General features: G+C 40.1%; 1 pseudogene; it reads right to left on the bottom strand.

Moving 5' to 3' along the window:
* Positions 1–4,040: 4,040 nt before the first annotated feature.
* LOC102847455 lies at positions 4,041–4,667 on the bottom strand (annotated as a pseudogene).
* Between the last annotated feature and the right edge of the window lie 11,167 nt (positions 4,668–15,834).

The raw sequence follows: 15,834 nt of genomic DNA, 5'->3' as shown, positions 1-15,834 counted from the left end.
CTCCATGATGAACCTGTTTGTTCCCCTAGCAGTCCATGGTATATTCAACACTCTTCTCCAGCACCACAGCTCAAAGGCATCAACTTTCCTTCTATCATCCCTACTCATTGTCCAGCTTTAGCATTGGCTAAATCTGCTGTAAGAAGACCTCTTTGTGTTAAATTGTTTAAGACATCTTTGAAGTGAGAGCAAGGAAGACCATCAATGAGATAGATTGGCACTGCAGCAACGGGCTTCAGCTCAGCAGAGGTGGTGAGAATGGCATGGAATCAGTCAGGAATTTGATCTGTTGTCCATAGGGTCGCTATTAAAAGAGGACGTGTTAGAAAGCAAAGATGTCACTTTGAGAATTAAAGTGCACAAGCCCCAAGTCATGGTATTTTTATTATTTCATATGCATGTGAAAGCTGGAAAAAAAGAATTGATACATTTGAATGATGGTATTGATAAAGAATATCACATTACTATAGACTGTTGGGAGAACAAAAAATTCTGTTCTGGAAGTGTAGCTAGAATGTTCTTGAGAAGTGAAGTTAGTAAGAATTCATCTTTCCTATTTTGAATGTGATACAAGGAGGAGACATCATACTGATATACTCTCACTCACTGCCATTGAGTCAGAAGGTACTCAGAGCTGATTCTCCATAGGATTTCTGAGGCTGTCAATCACATGAGAACAGACTGCACATCTTACTCCCATGGACCTACTGGCAGATTTGAACTGCCAGAGGGATGTGGTGTTGAATTAGCAGCACAACTCCATCATGGCTGCCTTGATACAACATAGGGTCAGTGAAAAAGAGGAAGACTGTTAAGGAGATGGGTTGAACAGTGCTTACAATGTTGGGCTCAAACACAGCAATAATGGCAAGGATGGTACAGGACTGGGCAGTGCTTCATTTCATTGTGCATGTTATTGTATTTTTATGTGCCGTCAAGTCTCCTGCGACTCATAGCAACCCTACGCACAATAGCTCTGAACTCTGACCTGTCCTGAGCCACTCTCACTGTTTCAGACACATCTACCTCCCTTATTGTGTCAATCCATCTCATCCAGGGCCTTTCTCTCCTGCACTGTCCCTCCATCCTTCCTGCATGGACTTCCTCAAGGACTTGTTCGTCCTGGCCAAGTGTCCAATTGATGTGAGACAGGTCTTCAAAATCCTTGCCTCCAAAGAGAAACCAGGCTTCACCTTCTTATTATTCATTGGAGAGAATCAGCTCAAAGACATCTAACAGCAGCAAAAGCATTGCTTAGTAGGGCCAATGTCTCTACTTGGAGTAGGGGGATGAAAAGTTTTAAAGATAGAAGATGGTGGTGATTTTTATCATGATGTGAATGTAATTAATGCTACTAAATTACATATTTTAAAACTGCTAATTAAAAAAAAAACTCTCCTATACCCAAAAGCTTATTGTCAACAAGTTGGAATCGACGCAGAGCTGACCCTCCAGTGTGTTTTTGGAGGCTATAAATTGTACAAGGTATGATTGTCTTTCTCCCCCTGGAGGTGTTATTTTATAATGCAAATAAGGTACATTGGGGGAAAATACTACCTAATAGAAAAATTTTATTCTTGGGAATACATTGAGGTGCTTTTTTAACTTCTGAATTCCATAATGCTTTTTTATTTCCCTTAGCAAATTATCTATTATCAACATTCTGTATGAGTCTTATCTATTGTTGATATTAAACTGTAAGGTCCTTTGTCCAAGTAGTGTGATGAATCTCTTTCGTATGGCCTTTCTTGCCATGGTCTTTGACTTCTACAAAATGACTGGGCAGAACTACGAAATTAAGGTGCTTGTGGTCTACCAAGTGTATTAATTAGCCAGCTTGCTAATGTAGCAAATAAGGTGCATGGCACCCTTGTGGGGGTGGGACTATGTAAATAAAGTATATAGAATCTTCACAAGAGAATTAGTCTATGTAGTCACCACACTAGGCTTAAAATGAGTTGTGTCAGTGGCAGAAAAGGTGGCCTCATTACCACTAAGAATGAAGGACTGAGAGTGTAGCAGGTCTTTCGGACCCAGGGTCTTGCGCTAAAAATCTTTTCATTCTGGGAGACAGAGAAATGTTAACACCAGCAATGGCATAAGTTAGCAAGAAGTGGTACCAAGCATAGTAGAGAATTAGCAGCAGCAGAATTCAGGAGATTGGAAGAAAATTTTGTGGTAGGGTTTCTAGTCTATGAACTGAGAGAGATGAGGTCCTTTAGGTCAAACTTACTAGCAAAATAAAATACCTCTGGGTACTTATCAGTGGAGCTAAAGTGCTCATTAACCCTCAGCAGGTGGAGACAGAGGCTGGCCTGACCCAAGAGGCCTACAGGGTCACGGAGGCCAAGAACAAAAGAGAAGCTTACTAGTGGGTCCAACCAAGAAGTTGTCTTCCCTGAGTCATTTCCTGAGTCATCTCTGACCCTGAAGTGCTATTACTTCTCTAAAACACCCAGTAACTATGAATTCTGTGTGGCCACTGTGACAAAATACAGCAGAAAAGTAGAAAATGTTGTGGGAGGAAGAGCTGGTGTAGGAAATGTTGGAAAGGTTGGAAAGAGGAGATAGGTCTGACCTCCATCATCTGTTTCACAGAAGAAAAATGAGGCTGACTGCTTTGGTAGAGATCATGGCCTTGGAACCTCAAGGGGGCAGTTCTCAAGGGAAATGGCTTTAAACTATTGATCTCAATTCTCCTTTGTAAAGTTAGAGGAGTCATATCCCCCATCCTGCCACCATTTTTCCCATTTCCATCATACCTGACTAATAGCATGAACTCTAAAGTCAAAGAGACTTGGATGAGCTACTTACTAGCTACATAGCTTCAGGCCAAGTACTTAATCTCCTTGTGCCTCTGTTTCCACATCATTATAATGGAAATTATGATGGTTTCTACTTTATAGGGATGTATGAGGTTTAAAAGAAATAATGTACATAAAAGATCTATGGTGCTGGGTGCACAGTATTTTTTAAAAAATATTTTTATTATTTTCTCACAGAATGAAACAGTGTCTTTCACATATTGTTGTTGATGTTGGTAAGTGCTGTCAAGTCAAGCATGGCTCATTAGCAACCCTATGAACAAAAGATCCGAACCTTGTTCTATACCATCATTTCTTTAATGTTCATAGAGTTTCCAAAGGTATGTTGTTTAGGAACTGGATGCCAACCCTGCTTCAAAGCCTGTCTTAATCTGGAAGCTCCACCAAACCGCTGTCCACCAAGGGTAACCAGTACAGTATTTGGCACACCAGTGGCACAGTGTTCAGTATCACAGCAACCGCAAGTTGCCTCAGTATAACAAACTGACAGATAAATGCTGTGCCACTTAGGACAATGTTCTTCCCAAACACAACACAAGGCCTGAGGGCTGCAAACTGTGGGGTGCAAACTATTAGTTGTTTTTATTTCATTCACAATCATATGTGAGCTGACTGAATTTACCAAATTTAGCTAACAATCAGCTGTGGGCTGGAAGCCTCTTGTTTAAGTCCATCAGGACCTGGTGGGTGAGCCTTTGTATTTGAAAGTCAGTTGGGCCCTGATGAAGTCTCCAGTTTGGAGGCTCATGTGTGAAGCCTTAGTATTGATATACTAAGTAATCAATATTTGTTAAATAGAACAAAATGTTGCTTTTAATTAAATTTGGGAGTAATATTTCCACATTTTCTCTTTTGAGGATATGAAATTTTACTTTGATTTCTAGGAATAGGGAACTGAGAAATGGAGAGATACAGTAATGGTGATGGTGACATTAACTGGGTAGAATTATGTATCAGGATTGGCTAAAGAAATAGCTGTAAAACTGTCAAGTCTGAGTGTTATGCTTGTAATCTTATGTACTGGGGTTTTTTTTTCCAAATAAACTCAATCATACAGATTATAAAATTATTTTAGATTCTCATAAGATATGCAACATCAAATTTATAAAGATCATGCTGATTATTGCTTTTTAAGCATCAGACTCAATATTTTATTCTTTTTTTTTTTTAGAATAAACACCTTTATTAATACATGTGCTAAAATGGGAGGGAGATTTATTTGCCTTTCCGTGCCTTGATTTTCCTCAGGTAGAATTCCAGCTCCTTGCCCTCTAGCACATAACCATCTGCGCGGCCACACTGGCCTGGCCGGGAAGCAATACATGCAAGAAGCTTGCCCTGTTGGAACTGCTCCTCTAGAAGACTGCTGATTTTTGCATTCTTTTTCCTTTCATCGTATTTTTTCTGAGTTCTCTTTGATCGCTTTTTGTTTAAAATCTCTTCCTCCTCAGGAGTCAGCTTAGCCCCCTTCTTGCGACCCAGGGGTAGCGCATAGTGGGACTCATACCACTGGCGGTATGGTGTACTGTCAATGAGCACGATGCAGTTCTTCAAGAGGGTCTTGGTTCGGACCAGTTCACTATTGGAGGCGTTGTACACAACATCAATTATCCTTGTTTTGCGAGTACAACATTCAGAGCCCCAGGAGAAGTTCCCCACATCCAATCTTAGGGCACGGTACTTCTTGTTGCCTCCTCTCACACGAACTGTGTGTATACGTCGGGGGCCAATCTTAGTGTTGGCAGCCGGGCGTCCCAGCTCATACTTCCGCTTCTTGTGGTAGGGCTTTCTCTTGCCCCCGGTCTTGCGGTGCTTGTGCCAGTTGTCCCAGGAGATGCCCATTGCTCCGCGCTGCCTGGAAAGCAATATTTTATTCTTGAACTAGAGATTTTGCTAGTCTGAGCAGAATTATGAAAACAAATTTATCAATAAGAATTTCTGTTGGAAGAAATAAATCCATGGTTCTGTGTCTTCATTTCACATACTTTGGGCATGGTATCAGGAAGGATCTGTTCTTGGAGAAGGACAGTATACTTAGAAAAATAGCAGTTCAGCAAAAAAAAAAAAGATGAAAAGTTGGATTGACACAGGAATTGCAACAACAGGTTTATGCACAGGGGAGATTGTGAGGATGATGCAGGATTAGGTAGGATTTCCTTCTGTTGAACAGAAATTGGTTGTGGTTGGAGATGGCTGAACAGCAACTGACAACAACCAGATCTCCATATACAAATGTGTATATGAATGGGTCTGCATACTCACGCAGGTCAAAGGTATGGTCAGAAAAACTGCGACATCACATAAAGAGATCAAAAGAGGAACAGGAAAATCTATGAAGGCCGTTCAACCATATTTGACTCTTCCAAGGTATTAAGTTGGAATGTTTGACTGAATTTCTTTGATAAACTGACAACAGCAACCAGAATTAGATGTGAGACACACCTCCAAGATCCAAAATTTCAAAGGAAAGATGTGGGACTGGCTACATGGCTCAGGCTTCTCCATCAGGTTGTTGGTTTGAAAGGTCTGAGAAAGTTGGGATCCTGTGAGGATGTAAGAGAAAGATTTCCTTACAGAGATCTGAAAGTGGGGTCCAGAGGTAATTTATTTCTTACTTCAAGCTACTGAGAGAGGTCTGGAAGAGACAAGGAGATTTTGATGAGTGCCAAAATCTGGAAAGCACAGCAGCCCAAGGCTGGATCCAGGCCTGAAAATGCTAGAGCAGTTTTGGCTACTGAACTGAAGACAGTGCCAGGGAAGTTAACTGCTCCTTTTCCAAAAGTGAGATTAAAAATGAGTGAGTTCCAGAGAGCAGATGTGAAAGCTAAAGTAGAAATGCTAGCCTGGGGTCATTGAACAAAGAATCTCATGTAAATAGTATGACACTATTTGGGTTAAGAAGAGAGAAAGGGAAGGATACATAATATGATTGTACATGTGTAAATTTTTTCTGCAGGGATTTGCAAGAAACTCTGTGGCCACGGAGAAAGGAAATCAGATGACTGACAGGGAGTAAAAGAGAGCCTTATCACTTGACCTCTTTTGTACTAGAAAAATTTTGTTTTTCTTATTTCTGATTCCAGTGTAAATTGGTATAAGAATTTATGAGGATAGTTTGGAAATATGTTATAAAACTGAAGATGTGCCAAAATTTGCTGCTATCAAGTAGATTCCAACTCATAGTGACTCAGTAAGACAGAAGAACTACTCCACAGCATTGTGAAGGCTGTAAATCCATGGCAACAGTGGGCCTCGTCTTTCTCCAGTGATGAGTTTGAACCAATGACCTTTTGGTTAGCAGCCGAATGCCTTAACCACAGAGTAACCACAGCTCCTTGAAATGTGCCTATGAATGAACAGTTTCACTCAAAGTAGTCTACTTTCTCAAACTCTCTATTCTGGACCAAAAGAAAACAAAGAACTTACTGCAAGAATTTACATCAACTGTGCCACTAAAGGGCAATACATCTCCTGATCTCCTGACTGCTGGTGCCAAACGTGTTGCTTGTTGATCCAAACAAAATTAAGTCTTTGACAACTTCAATCCTTTCTCATTTTATCATGATGTTTCCTATTGGCCCAGTGGTAAGATTTTTTGCTTTCTTCATGTTGAGATGTCATCCATATTGAAGGCTATAGTCCTTGATCTTCTGCAGCAAGCGTTTAAAGTCCTCCACACTTTCAGCAAGCAAGATTGTGGCATCTGCATAATGTATGGTCTTTTCAATAACTTGTTCTGCATCTGAAAGCTGAACAATAAATAAGGATGATACAAGAAGAATTGATGCTTTTGAGTTGTGGTATTAGGGACAAGTACTGAATATCCCATGGACTGCCAAAAGAACAAATGGATATGTCTTGGGGAAAGTGTAGCCAGAGTGCTCCTTGGAGGCAAAGATGGTGATGCTTCATCTGTCATACTTTAGACATGTTGGCAGGAGAATCTATTCCTTGGAAAAGGACATCATGCTTGGAAAATGGAAGGTTGGTGAAAGAAAGGAAGACCTAAATGAGATGGATGGAGACAGTGACTGCAGCAGTGGGCTCAAGTGTGCCATAGATGACGATGGTGGCACAGGATTAGAAAGTGTTCAGGTCTGTTGTCCATAGATTTATTATGAGTCATACTCGACCTGATGGCACCTAAAATCAACAACAATGCCACCACATAAGCCAAGAAGCAGCTGGTCAAACACAACAAGAGAACACCACACGGTTTAAAATCAGGAAAGGCATTCATTCGGGTTATATCCTTTCACAGAGAAAGGATTCAATCAATATGCTGAGTATTTATCTAGAAGTTTAACTGTATAAGGAAGAATGTTGCAAAAGAAGGGTTATCCACCTTTTTTCTAACCTATCAACCTTTCTAATGTCCTAACCTGTGTTATGAAGATAATAAAACCTTATTTGCAGAAAGTGAAGAGAACCTGAAGTACTTCCTGCAAAAGATGAAAGACTACAGCCTTCATTATCAATTGCACCTCAACATCTGACCTGGTCAACAGGTAACATCATTATAGATAAAGAAAAGACTAAAGTTGCCAATTATTTCTTTTAACTTGGGTACATAATTAGCATGCATGGTAACAACAGCCAAGAAATCAAAAGATATACAGCATTAGGAAACTATGCTGTCAAGGACCTCTCCAAAGTGCTAAAGAACAAGGATCTCAGTTTAAAGACTTAAGGTGCACCTAACCAAAGTCATGGTATTTCCAATTGCTTCCTGTGCACCTGAATGCTGGACAACAAATAAAGATGATTGAAGAAAAATCTAGACTTTGTGACTAAAAAACATTCTAAAATCCAGAAGGATTAAAACTAGAAATAGGTTTTCGAGTATATACTTCTTTTCTTCTATACTTCTCTAGGCTTTGATGGCCTAGTGGATACAGAGTTGCGGTGTCAACTGAAGAGCAGGTGGTTTGAATCCCTCAACTGCTTCAAGGGAGAAAGACAGGGAAATTGCCTCTCATGCGGCTTACAGTCTTGGAAAACCTCCTGGAGGTCAGCTATGAGATGGTTCTGAGTCAACAGCAATGAGTTGAGTTAAATAATGAAATAGTTATTTCAAATCAAGGGCAGAAATGGTCAGTAAGTACATAGATTCTAAAAGTGAAGCATCAGATATTGTTGTTAAGTGCCTTCAAGTCTATTCCTACTCATGACAATCCCTTGTGCAACAGATTGAAATCTTACCTGATCCTGTATCATCCTCTAAATAAACAGAAGAAGACAATATATTACAGAATATGAAAAGTTATTGTTGTAGATAGCATTTTCCAAGTATGGCCACACCACTGCATCTCATCTCATATACTCTTCTTATGATGTGACGTTGACAGTCATGTACTTGAAGATGGGAAAACTACGTTTCTTCCTCTCAAATGTAGAATGGGCATGTGTCATTTCCTCAGCCAAAAGATCAGCAGAAGTGATGTAGGTTCTTCAGAGGTTGTTGTTGTTGTGTTGTTATGGGCCGTCGAGTCCCTTGTGACTCATAGCAACCCTACAACAGCCCTAAACTCTGCTCTGTTCTGTGCCAATCTCACTGTCTCTGATGTACCCATCCCAATTACCCCAGTCACTGAATCAATCCACCTCACAGAGGGCCTTCCCCTCCTGCGCCTGCCCTCCACCCTCCCAAACATGATGTTCCTCCCCAAGGTCCTAAAAAAGCAGTATCTCATTTCTACTGCTGCTGTCTCCTTCCAAACATGTGCCTTAGGAATCCTGATCTGCCATAAAAAGATGCCTAATTGAAGCTGCCATGCTAGAAGAAAACGCACAGAGGCTCCTCAGGTAGTCCATCTCCCAACTGTTTCAGTCCAGCATTAACCTCTAGAATCATGAGTGAGCAATAACTGCAGATCACACTACTCCCCAGCCTTCAAGTCAGTCCAGACAACTTAAAATGGAGTAGATATAAACTGCCCACTAGATCTTTCACAAAATGTAAGTAAGTAAGTAGAAGGAATGTTTAGGGTCATTAAGTTTTTGAGTGGTTTCTTTTGGGGGGGTGTCAGCATCAATAATTACTGATCAGTAAGGATGACAGAAAAAGAATTGACGCCTTTGAGCTGTGATGTTGAAAAAGAGCACTGAACATCACATGAATGGCCAAGAAAACACACAGATATGTCTTGGAAAGGGTGCAGCCAGAGAGCTCTTTAGAAGCAAGAATGATGAGGCTTCTCCTCACATACTTTGGACATACTGCTAGGAGATGCTATTCCTTGGAGAAGGGCATGATTTCGGGAAGGGTAGAGGGTCAGTGAAGGAGAGGAAGACCTTCAACCAGGTGGATTGACACAGTGACTGCTGCAATGGGCTCCTGTGTGTCAGAAAGTGTGAGGATGGCACAGGACAAGACTGGATTCAGATCTTTTATTCATAGGATTGCTATGAGTTGTACTCAACTCGATGGCACCTAACAACAACATAGGCAGAAGTACTATATGATCAGGAGCCAATGGTAATGATGGAGGAAGTAGAAGTTACATTGATGGCATTGGCAAAATATAAGGCCCCAGGAATCGATGGGATACCAATTGACTTGTTTCAATTAACAGATGCAGCCTTGGATGCACTCACCGGTCTATGCCAGAAAATTTGGAGGACAGCTGTCTGGCTAATGGATTGGAAGAGGTCCATATTTGTTCCCATTGCCAAGAAAAGTGATCCAAACTGAGTGTGTAAACTATCAAACAATATAATTAATATCACATGAAAGCAAAATACTGCTGAAGATCACTCATAAAGGACTAGAACAGTACATAGATAGGGAACTTGCAGAAGTTCAAGCAGAATTTAGAAGAGGATGTGGCACCAGGGATATCATTGCTGTTATCAGATGGATCCTGACTGAAAGTAGAGAATACCGGAAGAATGTCTATTCTTTAGTGACTATGCAAAGGCATTTGACTGGCCCATAACAAGTTGTGGCTGACATTGAAAAGAATGGGAGTCCCAGAGCACTTAATTGTGCTTATGCAAAACTTAGACCAGGAGGCTGTTAAGAAGTGAGTGTGTCAGGGTGGTATTCTCTCTCCATACCTATTTAATGTGTGCTGAGCAAAACAAAACAGGATGGGAAAAAGTACATATGCCATCACTGATTCAGCTGTTTTCCCTATATTCTAATAAATCCTCAAGTTCTATCATTGCACTGGGAAAATCTGCAGTTAGGGATATTTCCAAATTATTGAGGAATGATGATATCAGTCTGAGGATGTGTCTCATTCAGGACATGGTCTTTCTGATCACTTGCTAGGCATCTGAAAGCTGGATAATGAATAAGGATGACAGAAGAAGAATTGACACCTTTGAGATGTGGTGTTGGAAAAGAACACTGAAGATCCCAAGGATAGGCAAAAGAACAAACAAATATGTCTCAGAGAGAGTGCAGCCAGGGTGCTCTTTAGCAAAACAAGAATAATGAGGATTTGTCTCACATACTTAGGGCATGTTGCTAGAAGGGGTTATTCCCTGGAAAAAGATCTGTTATTAGGAAGGGCAGAGGGTTGGAGAAGGAGAGGAAGACCCTTGACCAGGTGGACTGACACAGTGACTGCTGCAATGGGCTCATGTGTGTCAGGAAGTGTAAGGATAGTACAGGAAAGAACAGGGTTCAGGTCTTTTGTTCAAATATACTTGACTCAATGGCACCTAACAACAAACGACAACAATAGGCAATAGATTGGGTTGGGTTTGGTGGAACTATTCACATACATAGACAACCAAATCAGTGCATATTAAGTGGGTGTCAAATGAGAAATCTGGAGGACAACCACTTGGCCAACTGTTCCCATTCCAAAGAAAGGTGACCCAACAGAGTGTGGAAATTATTGAGCAATATCATTGAAATCACATGCAAGCAAGATTCTGCTGAAGATTATCCAAAAATGACTGGAACAGCACATCTACAGAGAACTGCCAGAAGTCCAGGCTGGGTTTAGAAGGGGTTGTGGTACTAGGGATATTGTAGCTAATGTTAGATGGATCTTGGTTGAAAGCAGAAAGTACCAGAGGAATGTCTATCTGTGTTTCATTGATTATGCAAAGGCATTTGACTGTGTGGATCACAAAAAACTGGCTGATTCTAAGAAGAATGGGAATCCCAGAAGACTTGATCATGTTAATGCGAAACCTACACTTGGACCAGGAGGCAGTCGTCAGAACAGAGCAGGGAAACACTGCATGTTTCAAAATTGGGAAGGGCGTATGCCAGGGATGTGTCCTATCTCCATACCTTTTCAACCTGTATGCAGAGCAGATTATCCGGGAGGCTGGACTATATGAGGAGACATGTGGCATCAGGATTGGTGGAAGATTCATCAACAATCTGTGTTATGCAGATGACACAACCCTGCTTGCAGAGACTGAGGAGGACCTGAAGCGCTTGCTGCAGAAGGTCAAAGACTCCAGCCTTCAATATGGATTGAGGCTCAATATCAAGAAAACAAAAATTCTTACCACTGGGAGAGTTATATATCGTGCTTTAAATTGGGTTTGCAGTGGCCTGTGGTCCAGTTAGGGAGCTCTGGTGGTGTGCTCTGTAGGAAAAGCCCACATGGGCAAGCTCCTTCTCTGCAATTAACATCCTTGGAAAACCCACTGGATGATTTGACTCGATGTCAATGATTCTGAGTTTATGTGACTCCCAAGGTTCTTTTCCTAAAAGTGAAAAAAAAAATCCAACCCAAAACCAACACCTCATCATTCCAAGGTGCTCCTTGGAGACAAGGACGGTGAATCTCCTTCTCATATAGCTTTGGGCATGTAGATAGGAGGGGCCAATCCTTGGAAAAGGACATCATGCTTGGAAAGGTAGATGGTCGGTGCAAGAAAGGTAAACCTTGGATGAGATTAACTGACACAGCGACTGTGGCAATAGAATCAGATGTGTTAGAGATGGTGAGGTTGGCTCCAGAGAGGGCAAGGTTCAAAATCGTTCACAGGTTCACTATGAGGCATAGTCAACTCAGTTACATATAGCAATCACAACATTGGATAAGAACACAACAAAATTGGATAAGAAATTCTAGCTACTCAGGGTCTTGCAAAATTACACATAGCCCTTTTTACCTTGCTTGTTTTACTTGTAACCTTTTTAGGAATAAATAGAAAAATAAATTGAGTTTGCCTATTTGCTACATAATGGATATATTACTATTTGTGAAAATCAAAACATCACTCTTCAGGGGGAAAAAAAGAGGATTTAGCATTAAAAGAAGTCCAAATAAGAACAAATTTCTTTAGGAAGGTCTAGGAACTTAGTTTCATAACTTTAAAAGAGCCTTTAAAATTCCCACTTTAAATAATCTATTTCTACAATTAGCACACATTTTTAACAAGCCATTTGCTGAGAATGAAATACCCCTGTGTGTATAAGACCCTGCACACCTGAGTAGCAGAGCACTGCTGATTCAACGTACATCTGATTCCAAACTTTCTTCTCACACTGACCTGTCTACTACTCTAAAACAAGGAATTTAACCAGTATGGACCTAGTGTTAGTAGAGTTTCTTGTTTTTATGAGTATATATATTTTTTTTACTTGAGGTACAAGATAGGACTTGAAAATTTATTAGAATCATGGGAAAACAGCTAAATCCAACTGATCTCAAAAGTACATTCTCCCATCCTGTTTTGCTTTGCTTTTTGTTGATAATATTTTCTGTTTCATTGTAATTCTAGCAAATTTGTTTTCTTTGGAATCCATTCTTATCCTCATTTGACATGATAATATAATAGTAAGAGATAAAAGTAATCTTCTTCAGCATAAATATGATAGAAGAGAGTCAATGACAATACCACATTCCAAACATCCAACATCAACTAGGGAGTTGGAAACAGAGGACGGTCTTGTTTCTTGAAAGAACTCCTGAGTTAACTTAAAAGGATCCTGTTGATGGGAGGGAGAGAGACAGAGTATAGGTTAATAGAAGGATGGATAGAGTTAAGGGAAAGGGAGGATACAGCAAGGACTTGGTAAGAATGGTATTGCTCAACTGAAATTAATGTTATGAAACAAAATGTATATGAATGATTGAATGCAAACTAACGAAAAATTATCCTCTTATCTGGTGATTAAAGCTTGATGACACAGTGGCTGCTATAGTAAATTCAAATGACTACCACTTGTGAGAATGGCACATTTGATCGTCCTTTCTGGGATGTCAATGGGTCACATGAGCATTAAAGTTATGAGCTTTCTTTCCTTCAATTTCCTTATGGTGAAAGTACACAGTGGGAGATGTATAGACAAGATGAATGGTTGATGGTCCCTACACTGAAGAAGCTCATTATCTAGAAGGGAAAATAGTCCCAGTTACAAGACTTACTGGCAGAATGGTAAGTAACTTAAATTTCATTCTCAATGAAAGTCATGAGGAAACTGAAACACATAGAGGTTAAACAGCTAATCCAAGATTACACAGATAGAGGACTTGAGTCAAAACTTGGACTAATATAACTTAGGAGAAGGCATCTCTTGATATTCTTCAGAATCTAAAAAAAGAAGAAAAAAAAAGGAAGTAAGACCAAAGCAATCTTCTGAGGGAAAATCATGTCCAGCTTAGTTTTGAAGGATGTTGTTGAGTACTATCAAGTCGGAACCAACTCATAGCTGACTCTCCGGCAGGTTGTTAGAGGTAGTCAATCACATGGAAGAGATTTATCCATCCTCTCCTCATAGAAGTTTTTAATATCTAATCAAACAAGTTCTTCCCTGGGTTCTTGTTCCATAGGCCAATTATCTACATATGTGTTGATGTCAAACTGACCACGACCCTATTTTTCAGTTAATGGTTTATTGTGGTTGATAAAGTTTGTCCTCCATTCAAGCTGACCATCATCTTGTCTTGTTTTGTTTTTCTTGTTGTGTACCATCAAATAGGATCCGACTGGCACAAAGGAGATTGCCCCTCCTTCTCCAGGGAAGCATCTGGTGGATTTGAATCCATCTTGTTTTTTAGGCTAATGATTCATGTGGTTGGTAAAGCTAATGAGGGTTTAGAAAGTTTATTCTACGTTTTGAGCCAAAATGAAAAATGACCCTTTCCCATAGGAAATAGAACACTTACTGTGTAACGTAAAGTAGCACAGTTTGTGCTCTACTTCTAATGAAAAACTGGTGGTTCAATCTATTCCCATGAAAGTTACAGCTGAGAAAATCCTATGAAGCAGAGGTATACTCAGTAATCATAGGGTCATTGAGAATTGGAATCCACTTGAGAGAAACAGGCTTACTTGTTTATTCTTTGGAGGTTTTTTTGTGTTCTTGTGTTGTGTTTTGTTTTTAAACACAGACTATGGATTTAGCAAGTCCCTGGGTGATGTAACAGTTAATGTGCTGAGTTGCAAATCAAACACATGGAAGTTTGAGTTAAATCAGAGACATCTAGGAAGAAAGGTCTGATGACCTATTTTTTTTTTTAATTAGTCCTTGAAGACTCAGAAGCATAGATTTGCTTTTATATGTAAGGGCTTGCAATGAGTCTGAGCATATTAGAGGACAACTGATTTGTGTGTTTATCAGTTAGTGAAGCATTTTGAATGGACAAATAGATTAATTAATTCCATCAGTTAAATGGGATAGGAAAAATTAATTGGAAACTCATTCATAACGACATTCACTCCTTATATATCTAGCTGCTCACATGAAAAGTAGAGTTTGGGAACTGAATCATCTGGGAAATTTTTTAAAATCCACACCTCACTTTTCATGGTGAGTTCCTCCAAGTACTAAAGTGGAATGCAGTCAACTGACAGAATAATTCAATTTTGTATCATTTCTTGTAAGGCTTTTGTTGTTGTTATGTGCCATTGAGCTGCTTAGTGATCCTATGAACAACCGATCTGAATTCTATCCTATCCTGTACCACCCGTATCATGCCTGACACACTTGAGCCCATTGCTACAGTTGCTGTGTCAATCCATCTGATTGAGGGTCATCTACTCTTTTTCTGATTCTCCACCTGTCCAAGCATGATGTCCTTCTCCAAGGAGTAACCTCTCCTAACAATATGCCCAAAGTATGTGAGATAAAGCTTTTCCATCCTTGCCTCCAAGGTGTACACCTGTTGCACCTTCTCCAAGACATATCTGTTTGTTCTTTTGGCAGTCCGTGTAATATTTTGTACTTTACTACCACATCATAACTCAAAGGCATAAGTTTATATTCTGTCATCCTTATTCATTGTCTAATTTTCAGATGTATAGCAAGGAATTGGACAACAATTTCTTGAATCAGGTGCACCTTAGTCTTTAAAATGACATCATTACTCTTCCAGACTTGGGAAAAGTTTCTAACAGCATACTTTTCCAATACTATCTGCCAGACAAGAGACTAAGGTGAACCTTATCCAGGCCATGGCCTTTGCATTTATTTACTATGCATCAGAAAGCTGGACAATGACTAAGGATGATAGCAAAAGAAGTGATGCCTTTGAACTGTGATGTTGGAGAAGAGTCTTGAACATACCATAGACAGCTAAGAAAACAAATAAGTCTGTCTTGGAGAGGGTAAAACCAAGTTTCTCTTTGGAGGCTAGGATTTTGAAGTTCTGCCTCACACACTTTGGGCACATGACCAGGACGGACAGGTCCTTGGAGAAGGACATCATGCTTGGAAGGGTGGAGAGTCAGCATAAGAGAAGATAGCCCAGGAGAGGAAGCACTGGAGAGGAAGACACCTGATGAGATGGATTGATACAGTAATTGGGGCACTGGAGGTAGATGTGTCAGAGTCAGTGAGACTAGCTTAGGATAGGGAAGGGTTCAAAGCTGTTGTACACTGGGTCACTATGAGTCATAGGTAACTCAATGGCACATAACAACAACAACCTATATCTCCTGATCTTTTTTTTTAATTATTAAATTTTATTAGTTTTAATGAACATTTACAGAGATTTTGGGTTCTCATTCATTCATTGTTGCACTGTTTTCTCTACCCTCCTCCCCAGTTCGTTCTTCCCCCCTCCCCCGAATGTCTGTTTTAATT

This window comes from Elephantulus edwardii, unplaced genomic scaffold (genome assembly GCF_000299155.1).
Source record: "Elephantulus edwardii isolate Elephantulus edwardi_28Jun2011 unplaced genomic scaffold, EleEdw1.0 scaffold00061, whole genome shotgun sequence".
Classification (NCBI taxonomy): Eukaryota; Metazoa; Chordata; class Mammalia; order Macroscelidea; family Macroscelididae; genus Elephantulus; species Elephantulus edwardii.
The sequence above is the reverse complement of the archived record's forward strand: the minus strand, read 5'-3'. Positions and strand labels throughout refer to the sequence as shown.